Below are 11,152 nucleotides of genomic sequence, written 5' to 3'. Positions count from 1 at the left end.
CTGTTGGGGAAAGGGTTGGCATATTTTCACTGAATGAGAAAAAGTATGATTTTCCTATTGTCTTTATATGAACCTTAAGTATGGTTTTACAAGGAGGAAAAAAGAGGAGGAAGAAGAGAAAGAAGAGGAAGAGGAGGAAAAAAGGAGGAGGAAGGTGTACATTGATGCCACCTTGAGAAGAAGTGAACTGTGGTGGAATTGTAATGTATCAGTTTTGCTAAGCTTAATGCACGTTTCCCAGATTCGCCATCTTTAGATAGCTCTGGGTTAGCCTGGGCCACAGGAGACATTTGGAAGATAGAATTCAAGTGGCTGTTATACGCTTTTGTATACTGGGAAGGGTATTGTTACAGCTCAGGCATGATCTTCAGCCTCCCTGACTCTTGGACTGGTGGGTGTTTTGCTTCTTGATCTAACATTAAGGTTAGAAATTGCAGGATTCCAGCTGGGTTTTGTTACATTCAATTTGGTTTAAGTTCCCATATTATTAGGAAAGCCTTAGGGCGCTTCAGGAAAACAGTTTTAAAAAAATCAAATTTGGAAAATATCAAATGGAATTATAGGCAATAAGCATAACCCAGTGGAACCATGAATCAAACTCTCTAAAGCAGGGTTGTCTACATTTTGGCTTCCTTGGGCCACACTGGGAAAAACAAAAACAAAAACAAAAAACAAAAGAACACTAACTGCAATTGAACTGTGCCTGTAAAGCTTGTAAACAAAATGTGTCTGTAAAGCCTGCAAACAGGCCGGGCGCGGTGGCTCAGGCCTGTAATCCCAACATTTGGGACGCCCAGGCAGGTGGATAACTTGAGGTCAGGAGTTCAAGACCAGCCTGGCCAATATGGTAAAACCCTGTCTCTACTAAAAATTCAAAATATAAGCCGGGCCTAATTTTTTGGTGGCCTGCGCCTGTAATCTCAGTTACTCGGAAGGATGAGTATTCTCTGACTGAGGCAGGAGAATAGCTTGAACGCGGGAGGGAGAGATTGCAGTAAGCCGGGTCCCGCCACGCATTCCCATGGACTGTTTGCTGTCAAATATTTACAATTGGCTCCCATAGGGAAAAGCAAAGCTTAGTTTTATTTCTATAGAACAAAAAGCTTAGTTCAGACGGATCCACCATATTTGCCCGCGCTGACAGACTGTTGGGATTACAAGCGTGAGAAACACTACCGGGCAATATCTTTAGTTTTCATGTTACAGACGGGAACAAAAGTCTGTTTGCTAGCTCATTGCCTACGCTTCCACAACAAAGAAAAAAATCTACTGTTAAAACAACAATTCAGGGGAAAGCGCGAACGCAGTCCCCCACTACCACAAATTATGCAGTCGAGTTTCCCACATTTGTAGAAACGTAGGTCAGCACATCCGGAAGTGCAAACACAAGCCTCGCCCTGGGAAACCACCTCGTGATCATGGTATCTCCCCGCCAGGCAGGTGCATGAGCTCCCGCACCTCCGCCCCGCCACAGCCTCATACGCCTCTACCCTTTACACACACGGTCACTTGCCCCGCGCACTCCTGAGTCCTTCTTGCCCTGACAGACAACTGGGACTTCAGGTCCGACCGGTCCTGAACCTGCCTCCATGGCACGGGAACGCTCCTTCGTGGTGAAGCAGCAGGTGGGGAAGCAGCAGCCCCTGCGCTCCCTTATCTACATAGAAGTCGCCCTCTCCGTGATGTCACCAACAGTGCCTTTCCCAGTCCCCGTCTGCCTTTCTGCCACTCAGCGGACCAACCCGCTGCCGGAGCCCACAAGGGGAAGTGACGTCTGCCTCTCCCTTTTTCCCTCCCGCCCCCGCATCTGTTCTCTTCCAAAGAAGCTGGTCGTTAGCCTGTGTTGAGTAGCAAGCTTTCGGCGGCCAGATGGAGCCTGGGAACCCTACTTCAAATACTGGCTTTTAATTCGCAGACTAGAACGTTTAGGATTACAAAAGAAACCGGTTCTCTTCACATCCTTATCTTTGGGATGTAGCATTCTGCTTGAAATTGGAAGCCGCTTAATATCAGAGAGAAACCATATTTATGAAAGTAAAGAGGCTGCTCAGATGACTGCAAACCAGCCTTCCTTACTGATTTTATCACTGGTAATGTTATAAAGACAGTTGTCCAGTTTCATGAATCTTGTAGTTTTTTTTTTTTCAGTATTGTAGCAAAATATGAAATTCACTTCATAACATCAAAACCAAAAACCCACACTGATGGCAAAAAAAAAAAAAAGCAAAAATGAGAGAGAGACCTGTCCTATAGCCATACTTAGTGGGTAAAAGCTAAAGAGTTCAATTTCTGCTCATGATACTTAATAGAACATAGGGAACATGAGCCAATAGCTCAGTGGGTTCAGATCTGCACCAAGTACTTGTTGGATGCAGGATTCTACTGTCTCCAATAATATGTCTCAGATGGACTAATTTTTTATTTTATTTTATTTTATTTTATTTATTTTTTGAGACAGAGTCTCGCTGTGTCTCCCAGGCTGGGATGTACTGGCGCGATCTCGGCTCATTGCAACCTCCGCCTCGCGGGTTCACACACACCACCACGCCCGGCTTTTTTTTGTTTGTTTTTTTAGTAGAGACGGAGTTTCGAACTCAGTTGATCAGAAGTAGGTGAGGTCAGAAAACACATCCTGGGAGAGGCTGGCACAATGCCCAGAACCGCCATCGCTAGGCCTGGGATTTTCTTCTGTAGTGGATACTAGTACTCATGTGGTGCAGGGACAAAACCAATTAGATACTTCTGGGAGTTAAAAAGAGATGAATTTACATTGCCATTTGAGAAGGGGTATTAAGGAATTTGCCAGGGTACTGACGCGTGTCAGGTGTAAACCGCAGGTTGAGAGAGAGCTAAGTATTTTCTGTCCATGAAGGTGATCAGCCGGGGCCTGAAGAAAGAGGGAAGGGGGAGGACGCTGGCGCCAGAAATGGGAAAGGGCTGCTTGGGGGCGGGAAGGATGGGTGGGATGCTATCTAGAAAGCTGCCTGGCAATGGATGTAGGATGTGGAAGCAAGACATCAAACAAGAAGCTGTCGCTTGAATAAAGTCTGAAGAAAGATCAGATATGTAAATGGCAGGAAATAGTAGGGAAACTGGACCCGGCTCCTCGTAAAACTTCCTGCCTTACATTTCAGGGAGGATCGCAACGCATTTTGGCCAAGACATGTGAGACTGCGGTTCTGACCTGCGGGCCTCAATGAATATGCACTAGGGACCTGGGCGCTGGGAGAGCCGTTCCCCTACACAAAGTAAGCGTGTTATATATACAACCTAGCGGGGACACTAAGAGCCCCAAAGGCCCTGTTTTCTTCCCAGAGAACAGCGCCCGTGTGCGTAGTTTGTACCTGGCTCTATGAAGTGAGAAGGCATTCCCCCCAGCACAGAAATCCTACAAACTACTGTGGGGGCTGCAGTTAGAAGCAGAAGCTGTATAAAAGGTGACTGGGGGCTAGGGAAAAACACGAAGATTTTTACAGATCGTGAGAACCCAAAACACTGGAGACCATGGACCAATCTCTGCAGAAGGCAGCCTCGCATAGAAAGGGAAAAGCTGTGCAGCCTTCACGGTAGTTACCTTACGTTGCAAGGGCTGACGCTTCTTATTTCTCTTCTGACAGAGAATCGATATGTTACTTACCATTCTCCAGCCTTCCACAGTAAGAACAACATTTACACGCCACACAAGACACAAACTTCAGTACGCAACCTATTCTTTTGACAACAAATTTCAGGGGAAAGCGCGAACGCAGTCCCCCACTACCACAAATTATGCAGTCGAGTTTCCCACATTTAAACAGTCGCACATCCGAGTGCAATGGATAAGCTCCTGCCCTGGGAAAACCACCCTTCGTGATCATGGTATCTCCCCTGCCAGGTAAGTATGAGCTCTGGCATCTCCGTCCCGCCACAGCCTCATAGTCTCCCCTTTTAGACGCACGGTCACTTGCCCCGCGCACTCCCGAGTCCTTCTGGCCTTGACAGACAACTAGGACTCAGGTCCAGTCCTGAACCCGCTCCCACAGCACGGGAACTCCTTCGTGGCGAAGCAGCAGGTGGGGAAGCAGCAGCCCCTGCGCTGCCTCATCTACATAGAAATCGCCCTCTCGGTGATGTCACCAACAGCGCCTTCCCGTCCCGGTCTGCTCTTCCGCTTCACCCTCCGCCACTCAGCGGACCAACCCGCTGCCGGAGCCGGGGGAGGTGACTTATGCCTCTTCCTTATTTTTCTCCTGTCCCCGCCCCTCGTCTCCCCAAAGAAGCGGGTGCTTAATCTGTGTCCTGTGGAGGTCCCCTTTGGCGGCCAGCTGGAAGCCCGTGCACCCTTCTTCAAATAATAGCTTTCAATGAGCAGACTAGAACGTTTAGGATTACAAAGGAAACGAATTCCTTTCAAACCTGGTTATCTTTGCGATGTGGCACTGTGTGCATATCTTCGTTAAAACGCATCAAAGGCCACTGCACTCCACCCTGGGCGACAATAGGTGACTGAGTATCAAAAAAACAAAAACATTTCCCCCTCACCCCCAAAGCATTAGACGTCAAGGCTGACCGCGATGTCTGTTCTCTTGAAAGTTCAACATCAAAATACTTGGAAATTAAACTAAAATAGTAGAAGCAAGAACAAAAATTAAGTTGAAGATAATGTCAAGAATATTTCCCAAGAACCAAAATAAGAATGTAAAAACAGGAGAGAAAAGTTCGGGAAGGTAAATGTCCAAGGTCCAAACGCGATTAGCATGCATTTCAGAAAGAGGATAGAAAAAATCAGTACAATTCAAAACACTTTCCATACCAATAGGTTGAAACTACAGTGAATTTAAACTATTGAATAACGATATTGAACTTTCAAGAGAACAGACATTCCCGCCAGCCTTGACGTCTAATGCTTTTGGGAGGAGGGAAGACTGTTTTTGTTTTTTTGAGACACAGTCACCTCTTGTCTCCAGAGTGGAGTGCAGTGGCCTTTAACGCGTTTTAAACAAGATGTGCACACGGTGCCACACCGCAAAGATAACCAGGTTTGAAAGGAATCGGTTTCCTTTGTAATCCTAAACATTCTAGTCTGCTCATTGAAAGCCATTATTTGAAGAAGGGTGCACGGGCTTCCAGTTGGCTGCCAAAGGGGACCTCCACAGGACACCGTATCCGCTTCTTTGCAGGAGACAGGGGGCGGGGACAGGAGGGAAAGAAGTACCCGCTTTGTAGGAGTACACAGAAGTACCCGCTTCTTTGCAGGAGACAAGGGGCGGGGACAAGGGGCGGGGACAGGAGGGAAAGAAGGGAGGGGCATAAGTCACTTCCCCCGACTCTTACAGCGGGTAGGTCCGCTGAGTGCTCCTGTCTTGTAAGCAGTTCTCGTATTTTCACCGTCTCTGACACTATTAACTGTACAATTTTTTTCTTCTGTACACAAAAAAAAGTTTGTTTCAATAGTGTTATGGGTCGGGCGTGGTGGCTCACGCCTGTAATCCCAGCACTTTGGGAGGCCAAGGTGGGTGGATAGCCTGAGGTTAAGAGTTCAAGACCAGCCTGGCCAACATGGTGAAACCCTGTCTCTACTAAAAATACAAAAATTGGGCGGGCATGGTGGTGGGCGCCTGTAATCCCAGCTACTTAGGAGGCTGGGGCAAGAGAATTGCTTGAACGCAGGAGGCGGTGGTTGCAGTGAGCCAAGATGGCGCCACTGCACTACAATCTAGGCTACAGAGCCAGACTCCATCTTAAAAAAAAAAAAAAAGTGAAGTATGTATCTTCTACAGTATACTCTTCCAACTTACCAGATTCTGTCATTGACATAAGATGCTGCATCGTTACTTGTGTAAGGGGTTTAACACTACTACTATATATAATATATATAGTGTATATATATATATAGTATATGTATATTATATATATATAACACTACGGTTTATTAAAACAGCTATCAGTAAACAGATGCCCCTGATGTTCCAACAAAATAACCTACTATTATTAGAAACCAAATAAGCTCCTCCTCCTATGAGGAAGAAAGTAAACAACTTCTGGCTTGGCACGGTGGTTCACGCCTATATTCCCGGCACTTTGGGAGGCTGAAGCGGGTGGATCACTGAGGTTAGGAGTTCAAGACCAGTCTGGCCAACATGATGAAACCTCATCTCTATTAAAAATACAAAAATTACAGCGCGCCTGTAATCCCAGCTACGGGAAGCTGAGGCAGGAGAATCGCTTGAACCTGGGGGCGCGGAGGTTGCAGTGAGCCACTATCACTCCACTGCACTCCAGCCTGGGCAACAGAGTGAAACTCTGTCTAAAACAAACAAACAAACAAACAAACAAAAAACGTAAACAACTTCTGGAACAGTTTGAAAAAGCAATTTAAGTGAAAATGAAACCAAAAAGGGTAAAAAGAAAAAAGAGTGAATTGTAGGCCGGGCACAGTGACTCACGCCTGTAATCCCACTACTTTGGGAGGCCGACGCGGAGGAATCACGAGGTCAGGAGATCGAAACTATCCTGGCTAGCACGGAGAAACCCTGTCTCTAGTAGAAATGCAAAAAAAAAAAAAAAAAAAAAATTAGCCGGGCGTGGTGGTGGCGCCTGTAGTCCCAGCTACTCGGGAGGCTGAGGCAGGAGAATGGCGTGAACCCGGGAGGCGGAGCTTGCAGTGAGCCGAGATTGCGCCATTGCACTCCAGCCTGGGCGACAGAGCAAGACTCCATCTCAAAAAAACCAAAGAAAAAGAAAAAGGAGGGAATTGTAGGAAATAACCTATATGTGATGATTTATTTTCAATTCTAAGTGGCTTGGTATAGGTTTAGGCAGGCTACCTGGAAATAAAGAGATAAAGAAGCAGAATGTACTGAGCCACACCTTCACCTTCCTTCTCTCCCTTTCACCCAGCGGCCAGGTGTCTATCGGAGGGGCCCCCCTCATGTACCCCCTCCCCACTCCACCAAGAAATTTAGTTTAAGCTAGCTTGCAACATAGATAATTGTACCCCTTCTTGTCAGCTAAGTGCAGCCACCAGGGCCATAAGTCAAATGGTTGAAAAGTCCTGAGACATTCATAATGCATTGTGGGCTGCAATAAAATGCAGCAGAAAGACCCTAAAGAATATACTTGAAGAACAATCAGTAGGTGATGTCTGGGAAGATTGTGACCCGCTACTACTCAGGCTGTGAGGAACTGGGGAGGGACCTGTGCACTAGGGTATAAATTGCTTGTTGAAACTGTGCTGGATGTGCCTGCCTGCCAGACACCCGATCTTGCAAGACCCTCATTAAAAGTCTCACTTTCACTGTTCTCCTGGTCTCTGAGTTCATTGTTTGGGTTTAAACGGGTGAATTTGTTTCCCACAAACTGGATTGGATTGAAGGATGAAAGTATTGATCCTGGGCGTGTCTGTGAGGGTGTTGCCAAAGGAGATGAACATTTGAGTCAATGGGCTGGGGAAGGCAGACCCACCCTCAATCTGGTGGGCACAATATAATCTGCTGCCGATGAATATAAAGCAGGCAGAAAAACACGAACATGCAAGACTGGCTTATCCTGCCAGCCTACATCTTTCTCCTGCGCTGGATGCTTCCTGCCCTGGAACGTCAGACTCCAAGTTCTTCAGTTTTGAGATTTGAACTGACTCTCCTGCTCCATAAGCTTGCAGACAGCATATTGGTCCATATTGTGGGACCTTGTGATTGTGTAAGTTAATACTTGATAAACTCCTTTATATATCTATCCTATTAGTTCTCTCTCTCTAGAGAACCCTGACTAATACAGAGTCACATAAAAATATGAGCCTCAGGCCAGGCACAGTAGGTCATGCCTGTAATCCCAGCACTTTGGGAGGCTGAAGCGGGTAGATCATGATCACCTGAGGTTAGACGTTCGAGACAAGCCTGACCAACATGGAGAAACCCCGTCTGTACTAAAAATACAAAACTAGCCGGATGTGGTGGCACATGCCTGTAATTCCAGCTACTCGGGAGACTGAGGCAGGAGAATCGCTTAAACCTGGGAGGCAGATGTTGAGGTGAGCTGAGATCGTGCCACTGCACTCCAGCCTGGGCGACAAAAGCAAAACTCTGTCTAAAAAAAAAAGCAAAAAAAAAAAAAAGCCTCAAAGAAGGCCATATGGTTGAAGTTTATATGCAGCACATAAAGGACTAGTGGCTTGGAGTTCTCAGGGGGTGGTGGCCACAGGTTTTGGGAGGTTGAGGGGAGGAAAGACATGGTGAGCAATGACTGTGTTGTGATGCAAATGAAGTCTCTCAAGAAGCAGCCCTCCACCGGATGTGGTGGCTCATGCCTGTAATCCCAGCACTTTGGGAGGCAGAGGTGGGCAGATCATTTGAGGTCAGGAGCTCAAGACCAGCCTGGCCAACATGGCAAAACCCCATCTCTATTAAAAATACAAAAATTAGCCGGGTGTGGTGGTGGGCACCCGTAATTCCAGCTACTCGGGAGGCTGAGTCATGAGAATCACTTGAACCTGGGAGGCAGAGGTTGCAGTGAGCCAAGATTGCACTACTGCACACTCCAGCCTGGGTGACAGAGTAAGACTCTATTTCACCAAAAAAAAAAAAAAAAAAAAAAAAAAAAAAAGTTTCTCTGTCAGACCTTTAGAAGTATGGGACCTTTTGTTCCCTTTTCCTGTGAGTTAATCTTATCTGGATCCAGATAAAGCAGATAAGAAGGTCTCAAAGAGAGCCTATTTGCAGTTGAAGTTTACTTCCTCTACACATGCTAATCTCCCTGACAAAAGGACAGCTTTTCACAGGTATTTCTGTGACTGTTATCTATTGCACTGCCTACATGACTTACCTGGACCCCTATCCAGATATTGTTGCCCATTGCAGTGCCTACGTGACATGGCTGAATTCCTACTCACCTTTAACTCTGCTTATTTTTAGGAAACAGGATGTCTGTGGTCAGAAGTTTCTTCTTGGGACTAAACCAGCTGAAGCTGGTGAAATCCATGACGGAAGCTTACGCAACCTCTGAAAAACATCTAGCTTTATTATAATCCAATTTCCATGCTAAATTGGATTATTATAATCCACTTTCCATCAGCACATGACAGTTGACAATCACTGTGACAATGAACAGAAGAGACCAAGAAAGGACGGAAAAGAGGTGGTTCCATGATTCTAGGAACTCCATCCCTTCCTAAGAAAACCATGAATATTCCTCACCTTGCTCATTCCCTTCATTAAAGATCCTACATATTTGTAACTTCCTGGTTCTCAGTAGCTGAGAAGGTGATTTGCAAACTATACTACTTCTCCAATTCCATGCTATGCTCCTAATCCTCCAGTGCCATTGAATAGAGCCTGCGCTGCTTGATGCTCACTCTTGCTTTCATACATTGGCTTTGCAATACTAAACAGGAAAGAGTCCCTTTTTGGGGTGAGACCCCTTAGTAACCTCTGCAGCCCCTCTAAATAGCCATCTCAAAATACACCAAAGAAGTGTATTTTGGGGTGGCATATTTTGGGTTTCCCGCATGGCTAAGCCAACATAATAGGATTCTTGCTGAACGCAGGGTGATCAGACATCACCTAGCGGATGGTGAAGGATGAGGAGCCCTATTAGATATTATGAGTGATCAGCTATTGAGGATGGGGAGTTCTGGCTAAATTGACTGAGAAGGATTCTTGCTGAGATTGAACAATGCAGAGAGGAACACAGAAGCTCAATAGTTGAGGCCTAGTGAGAAGAGGACTCAGAAGAGCCTGATTAGAGTTTGACCAAGGAGATGTCAACCCGAAATAATTGAAAGGTTCAGAATTCAGTGTTAAAGATTTTATTCATTCTGCTTATGGGAACTAATGGTAAATATTAAAAGAGTTTATTCAAATGAAAATTGGGGAATAGCCAATCAGGGCACATGGACTCCAGAGAAATGGGGTCAGTGCTGCAAAGTCAAAAGTCAAGTTCTTGCTGACACAGAAAGAAAAAAAAATTTAATAGGATCACAACATTTTCTATGCAAGGCTGCTTTAAGAGTTCAACAAATTAGTTGCAGAATTTTTTGTTTGTTTGTTTTTTGTTTGTTTGTTTTTTGTTCTGAGATGGAGTCTCATTCTGTTGCTAAGGCTGGAGTGCAGTGGTGTGATCTTGGCTCACTGCAACCTCTGCCTCCTGGTTTCAAGTGATTCTCCTGTCTCAGCCTCCTGAATAGCTGGGATTACAGGTGCCCACCACCATGCCCAGATAATTTTTTGTATTTTTAGTAGAGATGGGATTTCACCATATGAGCCAGGCTGGTCTCAAACTCCTGACCTCTAGTGATCTGCCCGCCTCGGCCTCCCAAAGTGCTAGGATTACAGATGTGAGCCCCACTGTGCCTGACCCTTTTTTCTTTCCATACTGCTTGTTTTCTTCTTTATAGCTGGCTCACATTTCCTTTCCAATTTAAAGGAGTGTGTTTAACATTCCATCTTAAGACAATGCAATAGCCATGAAGTCTTTATGTCAGCAAGGTAAGAAGGAAGTCCATCTATAATGAAAATCAGCAGTGAAGAGGGAAGCAATCTTCCCTGGCACCCTTCAGCAATTTATATAGCATGTTAGAAAACAATACATGTAAGGAAGAAGGCCAATCTATAATCGGAGAAACAAAGGTTACAACTCCCTAGTTTACAGGTAACTCTCATGTGACTTAGGCTTCATACTCACTTTTTAAAATTTTATTTACTTATTTTTTGAGATGGAGTTTCGCTCTTGTTGTCCAGGCTGGAGTGCAATGGCATGATCTCAGCTCACTGCAACCTCTGCCTCCCTGGTTCAAGTGATTCTCCTGCCTCAGCCTCCTGTGTAGCTGGGATTACAGACATGTGCCACCACACCCGGCTAATTTTGTATTTTTAGTAGAGATGGGGTTTCTCCATGTTGGTCAGGCTGGTCTCAAACTCCTGATCTCAGGTGATCCACCCGCCTTAGCCTCCCAAAGTGCTGGGATTAGAGGTATGAGCCATGGTGCCTGGCCAATACTCACATTTTTTAAAGGCTCAAAATAATTTGGAGTTCCAACAACTTACATTTTTAATTACTTATTTTCACAGAAAGAATCTTTGTCAGTTGTCACTCACTGATTCCTCCAAAGACCATAGTCCTGTCCAGTGATCCTCCTCAAGGCAATAGGTCTCTCTAGTAACTACTGGTTTCCTTTCCC

At 45.6% G+C, this 11,152-nt stretch overlaps 1 non-coding gene and 1 pseudogene across 1 annotated transcript; both read right to left on the bottom strand.

The window, feature by feature from the left end:
• Positions 1-1,286: 1,286 nt before the first annotated feature.
• Positions 1,287-1,444, bottom strand: LOC116272739. Its single transcript, XR_004181326.1, has one exon. It is a non-coding gene; the product is annotated as a U1 spliceosomal RNA (small nuclear RNA).
• Positions 1,445-3,728: 2,284 nt separating this feature from the next.
• LOC116272738 lies at positions 3,729-3,882 on the bottom strand (annotated as a pseudogene).
• Positions 3,883-11,152: the final 7,270 nt, after the last annotated feature.

This window comes from Papio anubis, unplaced genomic scaffold (assembly GCF_008728515.1).
Source record: "Papio anubis isolate 15944 unplaced genomic scaffold, Panubis1.0 scaffold1782, whole genome shotgun sequence".
Classification (NCBI taxonomy): Eukaryota; Metazoa; Chordata; class Mammalia; order Primates; family Cercopithecidae; genus Papio; species Papio anubis.
Note: the sequence above shows the minus strand (reverse complement) of the source record. Positions and strands in the feature narration are given on the sequence as shown.